Source organism: Hordeum vulgare, chromosome 2H (genome assembly GCF_904849725.1).
Source record: "Hordeum vulgare subsp. vulgare chromosome 2H, MorexV3_pseudomolecules_assembly, whole genome shotgun sequence".
Lineage (NCBI taxonomy): Eukaryota > Viridiplantae > Streptophyta > Magnoliopsida > Poales > Poaceae > Hordeum > Hordeum vulgare.
In genome coordinates this window covers 577,915,676-577,930,675 of record NC_058519.1, presented here as the reverse complement: position 1 = coordinate 577,930,675, position 15,000 = coordinate 577,915,676, and the positions used below count along the sequence as shown (strand labels likewise).

The following is a 15,000-nucleotide window of genomic DNA, read 5'->3' as shown; positions in this document are numbered from 1 at the left end:
AAATAAGAAAACTAGTAAACGTCAAAAATAAGAAAACGATGTCATATAGATCACGCTCCCGCGTCATCCTTGTCACGTGGCGCAAAAATATATTTAAAAAGGGGAATGCAACACGAGGACTTCCCAGGAGCTCACCCATCCTAGTAATTCTCTCGCCCAACCACGCTTAACTTCGGAGTTCTGATGGGATCCGGTGCTTTGGTGCTGGTATGATCGCATCCGACATGCAACTATCTATTTGTTCCTTATGCTTGCCCCTACTACTACTACTACTACTACTACTACTACTACTACTACTACTACTACTACTACTACTACTACTACAACTAGTCGTTGGGTGTCAAGCGCGGTGGGAAAAGTCATGGAGGTCGTGGCGGTGCTCGTGTTGTCGAGGTAGAGAGGGAGCGGTGAAATTATTGTGTTAAACTCGTCTCCGTTGTCGAGGCAAATGTGGCAATGGACACGAGAGGGGCAAGCTAAAACATATCACAAACGTCAAAAATAAGAAAACTAGTAATCGTCAAAAATAAGAAAACCAGGTCATATAGATCATGCTCCCGCGTCATCCTTGTCACGTGGCGCAAGAATATATTAAAAAAGGGGAATGCAACATGAGGATTTCCCAGGAGGTCACCCATCCTAGTACTACTCTCGCCCAACCACGCTTAACTTCGGAGTTCTGATGGGATCCGGTGCTTTAGTGCTGGTATGATCGCATCCGACATGCAACTATCTATTTGTTCCTTATGCTTGCCCCTACTACTACTACTACTACTACTACTACTACTACTACTACTACTACTACAACTAGTCGTTGGGTGTCAAGCGCGGTGGGAAAAGTCACAGAGGTCGTGGCGGTGCTTGTGTTGTCGTGGTAGAGAGGGAGCGGTGAAATTCTTGTGTTAAACTCGTCTCCGTTGTCGAGGCAAATGTGGCAATGGACACGGGAGGGGTAAGCTAAAACATATCACAAACGTCAAAAATAAGAAAACTAGTAAACGTCAAAAATAAGAAAACGATGTCATATAGATCACGCTCCCGCGTCATCCTTGTCACGTGGCGCAAAAATATATTTAAAAAGGGGAATGCAACGCGAGGACTTCCCAGGAGCTCACCCATCCTAGTAATTCTCTCGCCCAACCACGCTTAACTTCGGAGTTCTGATGGGATCCGGTGCTTTGGTGCTGGTATGATCGCATCCGACATGCAACTATCTATTTGTTCCTTATGCTTGCCCCTACTACTACTACTACTACTACTACTACTACTACTACTACTACTACTACTACTACAACTAGTCGTTGGGTGTCAAGCGCGGTGGGAAAAGTCATGGAGGTCGTGGCGGTGCTCGTGTTGTCGAGGTAGAGAGGGAGCGGTGAAATTCTTGTGTTAAACTCGTCTCCGTTGTCGAGGCAAATGTGGCAATGGACACGGGAGGGGCAAGCTAAAACATATCACAAACGTCAAAAATAAGAAAACTAGTAATCGTCAAAAATAAGAAAACGAGGTCATATAGATCACGCTCCCGCGTCATCCTTGTCACGTGGCGCAAGAATATATTTAAAAAGGGGAATGCAACATGAGGACTTCCCAGGAGGTCACCCATCCTAGTACTACTCTCGCCCAACCACGCTTAACTTCGGAGTTCTGATGGGATCCTGTGCTTTAGTGCTGGTATGATCGCATCCGACATGCAACTATCTATTTGTTCCTTATGCTTGCCCCTACTACTACTACTACTACTACTACTACTACTACTACTACTACTACTACAACTAGTCGTTGGGTGTCAAGCGCGGTGGGAAAAGTCACAGAGGTCGTTGCGGTGCTTGTGTTGTCGTGGTAGAGAGGGAGCGGTGAAATTCTTGTGTTAAACTCGTCTCCGTTGTCGAGGCAAATGTGGCAATGGACACGGGAGGGGTAAGCTAAAACATATCACAAACGTCAAAAATAAGAAAACTAGTAAACGTCAAAAATAAGAAAACGATGTCATATAGATCATGCTCCCGCGTCATCCTTGTCACGTGGCGCAAAAATATATTTAAAAAGGGGAATGCAACACGAGGACTTCCCAGGAGCTCACCCATCCTAGTAATTCTCTCGCCCAACCACGCTTAACTTCGGAGTTCTGATGGGATCCGGTGCTTTGGTGCTGGTATGATCGCATCCGACATGCAACTATCTATTTGTTCCTTATGCTTGCCCCTACTACTACTACTACTACTACTACTACTACTACTACTACAACTAGTCGTTGGGTGCCAAGCGCGGTGGGAAAAGTCATGGAGGTCGTGGCGGTGCTCGTGTTGTCGAGGTAGAGAGGGAGCGGTGAAATTCTTGTGTTAAACTCGTCTCCGTTGTCGAGGCAAATGTGGCAATGGACACGGGAGGGGCAAGCTAAAACATATCACAAACGTCAAAAATAAGAAAACTAGTAATCGTCAAAAATAAGAAAACGAGGTCATATAGATCACGCTCCCGCGTCATCCTTGTCACATGGCGCAAGAATATATTTAAAAAGGGGAATGCAACATGAGGACTTCCCAGGAGGTCACCCATCCTAGTACTACTCTCGCCCAACCACGCTTAACTTCGGAGTTCTGATGGGATCCGGTGCTTTAGTGCTGGTATGATCGCATCCGACATGCAACTATCTATTTGTTCCTTATGCTTGCCCCTACTACTACTACTACTACTACTACTACTACTACTACTACTACTACTACTACTACTACTACTACTACTACTACTACAACTAGTCGTTGGGTGTCAAGGGCGGTGGGAAAAGTCACAGAGGTCGTGGCGGTGCTCGTGTTGTCGGGGTAGAGAGGGAGCGGTGAAATTCTTGTGTTAAACTCGTCTCCGTTGTCGAGGCAAATGTGGCAATGGACACGGGAGGGGCAAGCTAAAACATATCACAAACGTCAAAAATAAGAAAACTAGTAATCGTCAAAAATAAGAAAACGAGGTCATATAGATCACGCTCCCGCGTCATCCTTGTCACGTGGCGTAAAAATATATTTAAAAAGGGGTATGGAACACAAGGACTTCCCAGAAGGTCACCCATCCTAGTACTACTCTCGCCCAAGCACGCTTAACTTCGGAGTTCTGATGGGATCCGGTGCTTTAGTGATGGTATGATCGCATCCGACATGCAACTATCTATTTGTTCCTTATGCTTGCCCCTACTACTACTACTACTCATACTACTACTACTACTACTACTACTCATACTACTACTACTACTACTACTACTCATACTACTACTACTACTACTACTCATACTACTACTACTACTACTCATACTACTACTACTACTCATACTACTACTACTACTACTACTCATACTACTACTACTACTACTACTCATGCTACTACTACTACTACTCATACTACTACTACTACTACTCATACTACTACTACTACTACTCATACTACTACTACTACTACTACTACTCATACTACTACTACTACTACTACTACTACTCATACTACTACTACTACTACTACTACTACTACTACTACTACTACTACTACTACTACTACTACTAGTCGTTGGGTGTCAAGCGCGGTGGGAAAAGTCACAGAGGTCGTGGCGGTACTTGTGTTGTCGCGGTAGAGAGGGAGCGGTGAAATTCTTGTCTTAAACTCGTCTCCGTTGTCGAGGCAAATATGGCAATGGACACGGGAGAGGCAAGCTAAAACATATCACAAACGTCAAAAATAAGAAAACTAGTAAACGTCAAAAATAAGAAAACGATGTCATATAGATCACGCTCCCGCGTCATCCTTGTCACGTGGCGCAAAAATTTATTAAAAAAGGTGAATGCAACACGAGGACTTCCCAGGAGGTCACCCATCCTAGTCGTTGGGTGTCAAGCGCGGTGGGAAAAGTCACAGAGGTCGTGGCGGTGCTCGTGTTGTCGGGGTAGAGAGGGAGCGGTGAAATTCTTGTGTTAAACTCGTCTCCGTTGTCGAGGCAAATGTGGCAATGGACACAGGAGGGGCAAGCTAAAACATATCACAAACGTCAAAAATAAGAAAACTAGTAATCGTCAAAAATAAGAAAACGAGGTCATATAGATCACGCTCCCGCGTCATCCTTGTCACGTGGCGCAAAAATATATTTAAAAAGGGGAATGCAACACGAGGACTTCCCAGTAGGTCACCCATCCTAGTACTACTCTCGCCCAAGCACGCTTAACTTCGGAGTTTTGATGGGATCCGGTGGTTTCGTGCTGGTATGATCGCATCCAACATGCAACTATCTATTTGTTTCTTATGCTTGCCCCTACTACTAGTACTACTACTACTACTACTACTACTACTACTACTACTACTACTACTACTACTACTACTACTACTACTACTACTAGTCGTTGGGTGTCAAGCGCGGTGGGAAAAGTCACAGAGGTCGTGGCGGTGCTCGTGTTGTCGGGGTAGAGAGGGAGCGGTGAAATTCTTGTGTTAAACTCGTCTCCGTTGTCGAGGCAAATGTGGCAATGGACACAGGAGGGGCAAGCTAAAACATATCACAAACGTCAAAAATAAGAAAACTAGTAATCGTCAAAAATAAGAAAACGAGGTCATATAGATCACGCTCCCGCGTCATCCTTGTCACGTGGCGCAAAAATATATTTAAAAAGGGGAATGCAACACGAGGACTTCCCAGTAGGTCACCCATCCTAGTACTACTCTCGCCCAAGCACGCTTAACTTCGGAGTTTTGATGGGATCCGGTGGTTTCGTGCTGGTATGATCGCATCCAACATGCAACTATCTATTTGTTTCTTATGCTTGCCCCTACTACTAGTACTACTACTACTACTACTACTACTACTAGTACTACTACTACTACTACTACTACTACTACTACTACTACTACTACTACTACTACTACTACTAGTCGTTGGGTGTCAAGCGCGGTGGGAAAAGTCACAGAGGTCGTGGCGGTGCTCGTGTTGTCGGGGTAGAGAGGGAGCGGTGAAATTCTTGTGTTAAACTCGTCTCCGTTGTCGAGGCAAATGTGGCAATGGACACGGGAGGGGCAAGCTAAAACATATCACAAACGTCAAAAATAAGAAAACTAGCAATCGTCAAAAATAAGAAAACAAGGTCATATAGATCACGCTCCCGCGTCATCCTTGTCACGTGGCGCAAAAATATATTTAAAAAGGGGAATGCAACACGAGGACTTCCTCGTACTACTCTCGCCCAAGCACGCTTAACTTCGGAGTTCTGATGGGATCCGGTGCTTTAGTGCTGGTATGATCGCATCCGACATGCAACTATATATTTGTTCCTTATGCTTGCCCCTACTACTACTACTACTCATACTACTACTACTACTACTACTACTACTACTACTACTACTACTACTACTACTACTACTACTACTACTACTACTACTACTACTACTACTACTACTACTACTACTACTAGTCGTTGGGTGTCAAGCGCGGTGGGAAAAGTCACAGAGGTCGTGGCGGTGCTTGTGTTGTCGGGGTAGAGAGGGAGCGGTGAAATTCTTGTGTTAAACTCGCCTCCTTTGTCGAGGCAAATGTGGCAATGGACACGGGAGGGGCAAGCTAAAACATATCACAAACGTCAAAAATAAGAAAACTAGTAAACGTCAAAAATAAGAAAACGATGTCATATAGATCACGCTCCCGCGTCATCCTTGTCACGTGGCGCAAAAATTTATTTAAAAAGGGGAATGCAACACGAGGACTTCCCAGGAGGTCACCCATCCTAGTCGTTGGGTGTCAAGCGCGGTGGGAAAAGTCACAGAGGTCGTGGCGGTGCTCGTATTGTCGGGGTAGAGAGGGAGCGGTGAAATTCTTGTGTTAAACTCGTCTCCGTTGTCGAGGCAAATGTGGCAATGGACACGGGAGGGGCAAGCTAAAACATATCACAAACGTCAAAAATAAGAAAACTAGTAATCGTCAAAAATAAGAAAACAAGGTCATATAGATCACGCTGCCGCGTCAGCCTTGTCACGTGGCGCAAAAATTTATTTAAAAAGGGGAATGCAACACGAGGACTTCCCAGGAGGTCACCCATCCTAGTCGTTGGGTGTCAAGCGCGGTGGGAAAAGTCACAGAGGTCGTGGCGGTGCTCGTGTTGTCGGGGTAGAGAGGGAGCGGTGAAATTCTTGTGTTAAACTCGTCTCCGTTGTCGAGGCAAATGTGGCAATGGACACGGGAGGGGCAAGCTAAAACATATCACAAACGTCAAAAATAAGAAAACTAGTAATCGTCAAAAATAAGAAAACAAGGTCATATAGATCACGCTGCCGCGTCAGCCTTGTCACGTGGCGCAAAAATATATTTAAAAAGGGGAATGCAACAGGAGGACTTCCCAAGAGGTCACCCATCCTAGTACTACTCTTGCCCAAGCACGATTAACTTCGGAGTTCTCATGGGATCCGGTGCTTTAGCGCTGGTATGATCGCATCCGACATACAACTATCTATTTGTTCCTTATGCTTGCCCCTACTACTACTACTCATACTACTACTCGTACTACTACTACTACTACTACTACTACTACTACTACTACTAGTCGTTGGGTGTCAAGCGCGGTGGGAAAAGTCACAGAGGTCGTGGCGGTGCTCGTGTTGTCGGGGTAGAGAGGGAGCGGTGAAATTCTTGTGTTAAACTCGTCTCCGTTGTCGAGGCAAATGTGGCAATGGACACGGGAGGGGCAAGCTAAAACATATCACACACGTCAAAAATAAGAAAACTAGTAATCGTCAAAAATAAGAAAACGAGGTCATATAGATCACGCTCCCGCGTCATCCTTGTCACGTGGCGCAAAAATATATTTAAAAAGGGGAATGCAACACGAGGACTTCCCAGTAGGTCACCCATCCTAGTACTACTCTCGCCCAAGTACGCTTAACTTCGGAGTTTTGATGGGATCCGGTGCTTTCGTGCTGGTATGATCGCATCCAACATGCAACTATCTATTTGTTTCTTATGCTTGCCCCTACTACTAGTACTACTACTACTACTACTACTACTACTACTACTACTAGTCGTTGGGTGTCAAGCGCGGTGGGAAAAGTCACACAGGTCGTGGCGGTGCTCGTGTTGTCGGGGTAGAGAGGGAGCGGTGAAATTCTTGTGTTAAACTCGTCTCCGTTGTCGAGGCAAATGTGGCAATGGACACGGGAGGGGCAAGCTAAAACATATCACAAACGTCAAAAATAAGAAAACTAGCAATCGTCAAAAATAAGAAAACGAGGTCATATAGATCACGCTCCCGCGTCATCCTTGTCACGTGGCGCAAAAATATATTTAAAAAGGGGAATGCAACACGAGGACTTCCTCGTACTACTCTCGCCCAAGCACGCTTAACTTCGGAGTTCTGATGGGATCCGGTGCTTTAGTGCTGGTATGATCGCATCCGACATGCAACTATATATTTGTTCCTTATGCTTGCCCCTACTACTACTACTACTCATACTACTACTACTACTACTACTACTACTACTACTACTACTACTACTACTACTACTACTACTAGTCGTTGGGTGTCAAGCGCGGTGGGAAAAGTCACAGAGGTCGTGGCGGTGCTTGTGTTGTCGGGGTAGAGAGGGAGCGGTGAAATTCTTGTGTTAAACTCGCCTCCTTTGTCGAGGCAAATGTGGCAATGGACACGGGAGGGGCAAGCTAAAACATATCACAAACGTCAAAAATAAGAAAACTAGTAAACGTCAAAAATAAGAAAACGATGTCATATAGATCACGCTCCCGCGTCATCCTTGTCATGTGGCGCAAAAATTTATTTAAAAAGGGGAATGCAACACGAGGACTTCCCAGGAGGTCACCCATCCTAGTCGTTGGGTGTCAAGCGCGGTGGGAAAAGTCACAGAGGTCGTGGCGGTGCTCGTGTTGTCGGGGTAGAGAGGGAGCGGTGAAATTCTTGTGTTAAACTCGTCTCCGTTGTCGAGGCAAATGTGGCAATGGACACGGGAGGGGCAAGCTAAAACATATCACAAACGTCAAAAATAAGAAAACTAGTAATCGTCAAAAATAAGAAAACAAGGTCATATAGATCACGCTGCCGCGTCAGCCTTGTCACGTGGCGCAAAAATATATTTAAAAAGGGGAATGCAACAGGAGGACTTCCCAAGAGGTCACCCATCCTAGTACTACTCTTGCCCAAGCACGATTAACTTCGGAGTTCTCATGGGATCCGGTGCTTTAGCGCTGGTATGATCGCATCCGACATGCAACTATCTATTTGTTCCTTATGCTTGCCCCTACTACTACTACTCATACTACTACTCGTACTACTACTACTACTACTACTACTACTACTACTACTACTACTACTAGTCATTGGGTGTCAAGCGCGGTGGGAAAAGTCACAGAGGTCGTGGCGGTGCTTGTGTTTTCATGGTAGAGAGGGAGCGGTGAAATTCTTGTGTTAAACTCGTCTCCGTTGTCGAGGCAAATGTGGCAATGGACACGGGAGGGGCAAGCTAAAACATATCACAAACGTCAAAAATAAGAAAACTAGTAATCGTCAAAAATAAGAAAACGAGGTCATATAGATCACGCTCCCGTGTCATCCTTGTCACGTGGCGCAAAACTATATTTAGAAAGGGGAATGCAACACGAGGACTTCCTAGGAGGTCACCCATCCTAGTACTACTCTCGCCCAAGCATGCTTAACTTCGGAGTTCTCATGGGATCCGGTGCTTTAGTGCTGGTATGATCGCATCCGACATGCAACTATCTATTTGTTCCTTATGCTTGCCCCTACTACTACTACTACTCATACTACTACTACTACTACTACTACTACTACTACTACTACTACTACTACTACTAGTCGTTGGGTGTCAAGCGCGGTGGGAAAAGTCACAGAGGTTGTGGCGGTGCTTCTGTTGTCGTGGTAGAGAGGGAGCGTTGAAATTCTTGTGTTAAACTCGTCTCCTTTGTCGAGGCAAATGTGGCAATGGACACGGGAGGGGCAAGCTAAAACATATCACAAACGTCAAAAATAAGAAAACTAGTAAACGTCAAAAATAAGAAAACGATGTCATATAGATCACGCTCCCACGTCATCCTTGTCACGTGGCGCAAAAATATATTTAAAAAGGGGAATGCAACACGAGGACTTCCCAGGAGGTCACCCATCCTAGTACTACTCTCGCCCAAGCACGTTTAACTTCGGAGTTCTGATGGGATCCGGTGCTTTAGTGCTGGTATGATCGCATCCGACATGCAACTATCTATTTGTTCCTTATGCTTGCCCCTACTACTACTACTACTACTACTACTACTACTACTACTACTACTACTACTACTACTACTACTAGTCGTTGGGTGTCAAGCGCGGTGGGAAAAGTCACAGAGGTCGTGGCGGTGCTCGTGTTGTCGGGGTAGAGAGGGAGCGGTGAAATTCTTGTGTTAAACTCGTCTCCGTTGTCGAGGCAAATGTGGCAATGGACACGGGAGGGGCAAGCTAAAACATATCACAAACGTCAAAAATAAGAAATCTAGTAATCGTCATAAATAAGAAAACGAGGTCATATCGATCACGCTCCCGCGTCATCCTTGTCACGTGGCGCAAAAATATATTTAAAAAGGGGAATGCAACACGAGGACTTCCTAGGTCACCCATCCCAGTACTACTCTCGCCCAAGCACGCTTAACTTCGGAGTTCTCATGGGATCCGGTGCTTTAGTGCTGGTATGATCGCATCCGACATGCAACTATCTATTTGTTCCTTATGCTTGCCCCTACTACTACTACTACTCATACTACTACTACTACTACTACTACTACTACTACTACTACTACTACTACCACTACTACTACCACTACTACTACCACTACTACTACCACTACTACTACCACTACTACTACCACTACTACTACCACTACTACTACTACTACTACTCGTTGGGTGTCAAGCGCGTTGGGTGTCAAGCGCGGTGGGAAAAGTCACAGAGGTCGTGGCGGTGCTCGTGTTGTCGGGGTAGAGAGGGAGCGGTGAAATTCTTGTCTTAAACTCGTCTCCGTTGTCGAGGCAAATGTGGCAATGGACACGGGAGGGGCAAGCTAAAACATATCACAAACGTCAAAAATAAGAAAACTAGTAAACGTCAAAAATAAGAAAACGATGTCATATAGATCACGCTCCCGCGTCATCCTTGTCATGTGGCGCAAAAATATATTTAAAAAGGGGAATGCAACACGAGGACCTCCCAGGAGGTCACCCATCCTAGTCGTTGGGTGTCAAGCGCGGTGGGAAAAGTCACAGAGGTCGTGGCGGTGCCCGTGTTGTCGGGATAGAGAGGGAGCGGTGAAATTCTTGTGTTAAACTCGTCTCCGTTGTCGAGGCAAATGTGGCAGTGGACACGGGAGGGGCAAGCTAAAACATATCACAAACGTCAAAAATAAGAAAACTAGTAATCGTCAAAAATAAGAAAACGAGGTCATATGGATCACGCTCCCGCGTCAGACTTCCCACGAGGTCACCCATCCTAGTACTACTCTCGCCCAAGCACGCTTAACTTCGGAGTTCTGATGGGATCTGGTGCTTTAGTGCTGGTATGATCGGATCCGACATGCAACTATCTATTTGTTCCTTATGCTTGCCCCTACTACTACTACTACTACTCACTACTACTACTACTACTACTACTACTACTACTACTACTCATACTACTACTACTACTACTACTACTACTACTCATACTACTACTACTACTACTACTACTACTACTACTACTACTACTAGTCGTTGGGTGTCAAGCGCGGTGGGAAAACTCACAAAGGTCGTGGCGGTGCTTGTGTTGTCGTGGTAGAGAGGGAGCGGTGAAATTCTTGTGTTAAACTCGTCTCCGTTGTCGAGGCAAATGTGGCAATGGACACGGGAGGGGCAAGCTAAAACATATCACAAACGTCAAAAATAAGAAAACTAGTAAACGTCAAAAATAAGAAAACGATGTAATATAGATCACGCTCCCGCGCCATCCTTGTCACGTGGCGCAAAAATATATTTAAAAAGGGGAATGCAACACGAGGACTTCCCAGGAGGTCACCCATCCTAGTCGTTGGGTGTCAAGCGCGGTGGGAAAAGTCACAGAGGTCGTGGCGGTGCTCGTGTTGTCGGGGTAGAGAGGGAGCGGTGAAATTCTTGTGTTAAACTCGTCTCCGTTGTCGAGGCAAATGTGGCAATGGACACGGGAGGGGCAAGCTAAAACATATCACAAACGTCAAAAATAAGAAAACTAGTAATCGTCAAAAATAAGAAAACAAGGTCATATAGATCACGCTGCCGCGTCAGCCTTGTCACGTGGCGCAAAAATTTATTTAAAAAGGGGAATGCAACACGAGGACTTCCCAGGAGGTCACCCATCCTAGTCGTTGGGTGTCAAGCGCGGTGGGAAAAGTCACAGAGGTCGTGGCGGTGCTCGTGTTGTCGGGGTAGAGAGGGAGCGGTGAAATTCTTGTGTTAAACTCGTCTCCGTTGTCGAGGCAAATGTGGCAATGGACACGGGAGGGGCAAGCTAAAACATATCACAAACGTCAAAAATAAGAAAACTAGTAATCGTCAAAAATAAGAAAACAAGGTCATATAGATCACGCTGCCGCGTCAGCCTTGTCACGTGGCGCAAAAATATATTTAAAAAGGGGAATGCAACAGGAGGACTTCCCAAGAGGTCACCCATCCTAGTACTACTCTTGCCCAAGCACGATTAACTTCGGAGTTCTCATGGGATCCGGTGCTTTAGCGTTGGTATGATCGCATCCGACATACAACTATCTATTTGTTCCTTATGCTTGCCCCTACTACTACTACTCATACTACTACTCGTACTACTACTACTACTACTACTACTACTACTACTAGTCGTTGGGTGTCAAGCGCGGTGGGAAAAGTCACAGAGGTCGTGGCGGTGCTCGTGTTGTCGGGGTAGAGAGGGAGCGGTGAAATTCTTGTGTTAAACTCGTCTCCGTTGTCGAGGCAAATGTGGCAATGGACACGGGAGGGGCAAGCTAAAACATATCACACACGTCAAAAATAAGAAAACTAGTAATCGTCAAAAATAAGAAAACGAGGTCATATAGATCACGCTCCCGCGTCATCCTTGTCACGTGGCGCAAAAATATATTTAAAAAGGGGAATGCAACACGAGGACTTCCCAGTAGGTCACCCATCCTAGTACTACTCTCGCCCAAGTACGCTTAACTTCGGAGTTTTGATGGGATCCGGTGCTTTCGTGCTGGTATGATCGCATCCAACATGCAACTATCTATTTGTTTCTTATGCTTGCCCCTACTACTAGTACTACTACTACTACTACTACTACTACTACTACTACTAGTCGTTGGGTGTCAAGCGCGGTGGGAAAAGTCACACAGGTCGTGGCGGTGCTCGTGTTGTCGGGGTAGAGAGGGAGCGGTGAAATTCTTGTGTTAAACTCGTCTCCGTTGTCGAGGCAAATGTGGCAATGGACACGGGAGGGGCAAGCTAAAACATATCACAAACGTCAAAAATAAGAAAACTAGCAATCGTCAAAAATAAGAAAACGAGGTCATATAGATCACGCTCCCGCGTCATCCTTGTCACGTGGCGCAAAAATATATTTAAAAAGGGGAATGCAACACGAGGACTTCCTCGTACTACTCTCGCCCAAGCACGCTTAACTTCGGAGTTCTGATGGGATCCGGTGCTTTAGTGCTGGTATGATCGCATCCGACATGCAACTATATATTTGTTCCTTATGCTTGCCCCTACTACTACTACTACTCATACTACTACTACTACTACTACTACTACTACTACTACTACTACTACTACTAGTCGTTGGGTGTCAAGCGCGGTGGGAAAAGTCACAGAGGTCGTGGCGGTGCTTGTGTTGTCGGGGTAGAGAGGGAGCGGTGAAATTCTTGTGTTAAACTCGCCTCCTTTGTCGAGGCAAATGTGGCAATGGACACGGGAGGGGCAAGCTAAAACATATCACAAACGTCAAAAATAAGAAAACTAGTAAACGTCAAAAATAAGAAAACGATGTCATATAGATCACGCTCCCGCGTCATCCTTGTCACGTGGCGCAAAAATTTATTTAAAAAGGGGAATGCAACACGAGGACTTCCCAGGAGGTCACCCATCCTAGTCGTTGGGTGTCAAGCGCGGTGGGAAAAGTCACAGAGGTCGTGGCGGTGCTCGTGTTGTCGGGGTAGAGAGGGAGCGGTGAAATTCTTGTGTTAAACTCGTCTCCGTTGTCGAGGCAAATGTGGCAATGGACACGGGAGGGGCAAGCTAAAACATATCACAAACGTCAAAAATAAGAAAACTAGTAATCGTCAAAAATAAGAAAACAAGGTCATATAGATCACGCTGCCGCGTCAGCCTTGTCACGTGGCGCAAAAATATATTTAAAAAGGGGAATGCAACAGGAGGACTTCCCAAGAGGTCACCCATCCTAGTACTACTCTTGCCCAAGCACGATTAACTTCGGAGTTCTCATGGGATCCGGTGCTTTAGCGCTGGTATGATCGCATCCGACATGCAACTATCTATTTGTTCCTTATGCTTGCCCCTACTACTACTACTCATACTACTACTCGTACTACTACTACTACTACTACTACTACTACTACTACTACTACTACTACTACTAGTCATTGGGTGTCAAGCGCGGTGGGAAAAGTCACAGAGGTCGTGGCGGTGCTTGTGTTTTCATGGTAGAGAGGGAGCGGTGAAATTCTTGTGTTAAACTCGTCTCCGTTGTCGAGGCAAATGTGGCAATGGACACGGGAGGGGCAAGCTAAAACATATCACAAACGTCAAAAATAAGAAAACTAGTAATCGTCAAAAATAAGAAAACGAGGTCATATAGATCACGCTCCCGTGTCATCCTTGTCACGTGGCGCAAAACTATATTTAGAAAGGGGAATGCAACACGAGGACTTCCTAGGAGGTCACCCATCCTAGTACTACTCTCGCCCAAGCATGCTTAACTTCGGAGTTCTCATGGGATCCGGTGCTTTAGTGCTGGTATGATCGCATCCGACATGCAACTATCTATTTGTTCCTTATGCTTGCCCCTACTACTACTACTACTCATACTACTACTACTACTACTACTACTACTACTACTACTACTACTACTACTACTAGTCGTTGGGTGTCAAGCGCGGTGGGAAAAGTCACAGAGGTTGTGGCGGTGCTTCTGTTGTCGTGGTAGAGAGGGAGCGTTAAAATTCTTGTGTTAAACTCGTCTCCTTTGTCGAGGCAAATGTGGCAATGGACACGGGAGGGGCAAGCTAAAACATATCACAAACGTCAAAAATAAGAAAACTAGTAAACGTCAAAAATAAGAAAACGATGTCATATAGATCACGCTCCCACGTCATCCTTGTCACGTGGCGCAAAAATATATTTAAAAAGGGGAATGCAACACGAGGACTTCCCAGGAGGTCACCCATCCTAGTACTACTCTCGCCCAAGCACGTTTAACTTCGGAGTTCTGATGGGATCCGGTGCTTTAGTGCTGGTATGATCGCATCCGACATGCAACTATCTATTTGTTCCTTATGCTTGCCCCTACTACTACTACTACTACTACTACTACTACTACTACTACTACTACTACTACTACTACTACTACTAGTCGTTGGGTGTCAAGCGCGGTGGGAAAAGTCACAGAGGTCGTGGCGGTGCTCGTGTTGTCGGGGTAGAGAGGGAGCGGTGAAATTCTTGTGTTAAACTCGTCTCCGTTGTCGAGGCAAATGTGGCAATGGACACGGGAGGGGCAAGCTAAAACATATCACAAACGTCAAAAATAAGAAATCTAGTAATCGTCATAAATAAGAAAACGAGGTCATATCGATCACGCTCCCGCGTCATCCTTGTCACGTGGCGCAAAAATATATTTAAAAAGGGGAATGCAACACGAGGACTTCCTAGGTCACCCATCCCAGTACTACTCTCGCCCAAGCACGCTTAACTTCGGAGTTCTCATGGGATC

At 45.7% G+C, this 15,000-nt stretch overlaps 21 non-coding genes and 4 pseudogenes across 21 annotated transcripts in view; all 25 read right to left on the bottom strand.

Annotated features, from left to right (window-relative positions):
• Positions 1 to 102: 102 nt before the first annotated feature.
• Positions 103 to 221, bottom strand: LOC123433327. Its single transcript, XR_006624853.1, has one exon. It is a non-coding gene; the product is annotated as a 5S ribosomal RNA (ribosomal RNA).
• A 380-nt stretch (positions 222 to 601) lies between these two features.
• LOC123432609 lies at positions 602 to 720 on the bottom strand. The gene has a single exon (XR_006624184.1). It is a non-coding gene; the product is annotated as a 5S ribosomal RNA (ribosomal RNA).
• Positions 721 to 1,082: 362 nt separating this feature from the next.
• On the bottom strand, positions 1,083 to 1,201 carry LOC123433368. Its single transcript, XR_006624884.1, has one exon. It is a non-coding gene; the product is annotated as a 5S ribosomal RNA (ribosomal RNA).
• Positions 1,202 to 1,569: 368 nt separating this feature from the next.
• On the bottom strand, positions 1,570 to 1,688 carry LOC123433102. Its single transcript, XR_006624655.1, has one exon. It is a non-coding gene; the product is annotated as a 5S ribosomal RNA (ribosomal RNA).
• Positions 1,689 to 2,050: 362 nt separating this feature from the next.
• On the bottom strand, positions 2,051 to 2,169 carry LOC123433326. The gene has a single exon (XR_006624852.1). It is a non-coding gene; the product is annotated as a 5S ribosomal RNA (ribosomal RNA).
• Positions 2,170 to 2,522: 353 nt separating this feature from the next.
• LOC123432514 lies at positions 2,523 to 2,641 on the bottom strand. The gene has a single exon (XR_006624092.1). It is a non-coding gene; the product is annotated as a 5S ribosomal RNA (ribosomal RNA).
• Positions 2,642 to 3,030: 389 nt separating this feature from the next.
• LOC123433171 lies at positions 3,031 to 3,149 on the bottom strand. Its single transcript, XR_006624716.1, has one exon. It is a non-coding gene; the product is annotated as a 5S ribosomal RNA (ribosomal RNA).
• A 987-nt stretch (positions 3,150 to 4,136) lies between these two features.
• Positions 4,137 to 4,255, bottom strand: LOC123438851. The gene has a single exon (XR_006629968.1). It is a non-coding gene; the product is annotated as a 5S ribosomal RNA (ribosomal RNA).
• A 392-nt stretch (positions 4,256 to 4,647) lies between these two features.
• LOC123438850 lies at positions 4,648 to 4,766 on the bottom strand. Its single transcript, XR_006629967.1, has one exon. It is a non-coding gene; the product is annotated as a 5S ribosomal RNA (ribosomal RNA).
• A 410-nt stretch (positions 4,767 to 5,176) lies between these two features.
• On the bottom strand, positions 5,177 to 5,278 carry LOC123433440 (annotated as a pseudogene).
• Positions 5,279 to 6,338: 1,060 nt separating this feature from the next.
• LOC123433261 lies at positions 6,339 to 6,457 on the bottom strand. The gene has a single exon (XR_006624794.1). It is a non-coding gene; the product is annotated as a 5S ribosomal RNA (ribosomal RNA).
• Positions 6,458 to 6,834: 377 nt separating this feature from the next.
• Positions 6,835 to 6,953, bottom strand: LOC123432048. Its single transcript, XR_006623649.1, has one exon. It is a non-coding gene; the product is annotated as a 5S ribosomal RNA (ribosomal RNA).
• A 356-nt stretch (positions 6,954 to 7,309) lies between these two features.
• Positions 7,310 to 7,411, bottom strand: LOC123433439 (annotated as a pseudogene).
• Positions 7,412 to 8,113: 702 nt separating this feature from the next.
• LOC123433260 lies at positions 8,114 to 8,232 on the bottom strand. The gene has a single exon (XR_006624793.1). It is a non-coding gene; the product is annotated as a 5S ribosomal RNA (ribosomal RNA).
• Positions 8,233 to 8,615: 383 nt separating this feature from the next.
• Positions 8,616 to 8,734, bottom strand: LOC123431959. Its single transcript, XR_006623564.1, has one exon. It is a non-coding gene; the product is annotated as a 5S ribosomal RNA (ribosomal RNA).
• Positions 8,735 to 9,114: 380 nt separating this feature from the next.
• On the bottom strand, positions 9,115 to 9,233 carry LOC123435226. The gene has a single exon (XR_006626483.1). It is a non-coding gene; the product is annotated as a 5S ribosomal RNA (ribosomal RNA).
• Positions 9,234 to 9,604: 371 nt separating this feature from the next.
• On the bottom strand, positions 9,605 to 9,720 carry LOC123433058. Its single transcript, XR_006624615.1, has one exon. It is a non-coding gene; the product is annotated as a 5S ribosomal RNA (ribosomal RNA).
• A 741-nt stretch (positions 9,721 to 10,461) lies between these two features.
• LOC123433441 lies at positions 10,462 to 10,584 on the bottom strand (annotated as a pseudogene).
• A 1,073-nt stretch (positions 10,585 to 11,657) lies between these two features.
• LOC123433375 lies at positions 11,658 to 11,776 on the bottom strand. The gene has a single exon (XR_006624890.1). It is a non-coding gene; the product is annotated as a 5S ribosomal RNA (ribosomal RNA).
• A 371-nt stretch (positions 11,777 to 12,147) lies between these two features.
• On the bottom strand, positions 12,148 to 12,266 carry LOC123432047. Its single transcript, XR_006623648.1, has one exon. It is a non-coding gene; the product is annotated as a 5S ribosomal RNA (ribosomal RNA).
• Positions 12,267 to 12,622: 356 nt separating this feature from the next.
• Positions 12,623 to 12,724, bottom strand: LOC123433438 (annotated as a pseudogene).
• A 690-nt stretch (positions 12,725 to 13,414) lies between these two features.
• Positions 13,415 to 13,533, bottom strand: LOC123433259. Its single transcript, XR_006624792.1, has one exon. It is a non-coding gene; the product is annotated as a 5S ribosomal RNA (ribosomal RNA).
• Positions 13,534 to 13,922: 389 nt separating this feature from the next.
• On the bottom strand, positions 13,923 to 14,041 carry LOC123431958. The gene has a single exon (XR_006623563.1). It is a non-coding gene; the product is annotated as a 5S ribosomal RNA (ribosomal RNA).
• Positions 14,042 to 14,421: 380 nt separating this feature from the next.
• Positions 14,422 to 14,540, bottom strand: LOC123435224. Its single transcript, XR_006626482.1, has one exon. It is a non-coding gene; the product is annotated as a 5S ribosomal RNA (ribosomal RNA).
• Positions 14,541 to 14,914: 374 nt separating this feature from the next.
• The window catches only part of LOC123433057, a 116-nt gene continuing 30 nt past the window's right edge, over positions 14,915 to 15,000 (bottom strand). The window contains exon 1 of the ribosomal RNA XR_006624613.1: positions 14,915 to 15,000. This exon is cut by the window's right edge and continues 30 nt beyond it. This is a non-coding gene — a ribosomal RNA (5S ribosomal RNA).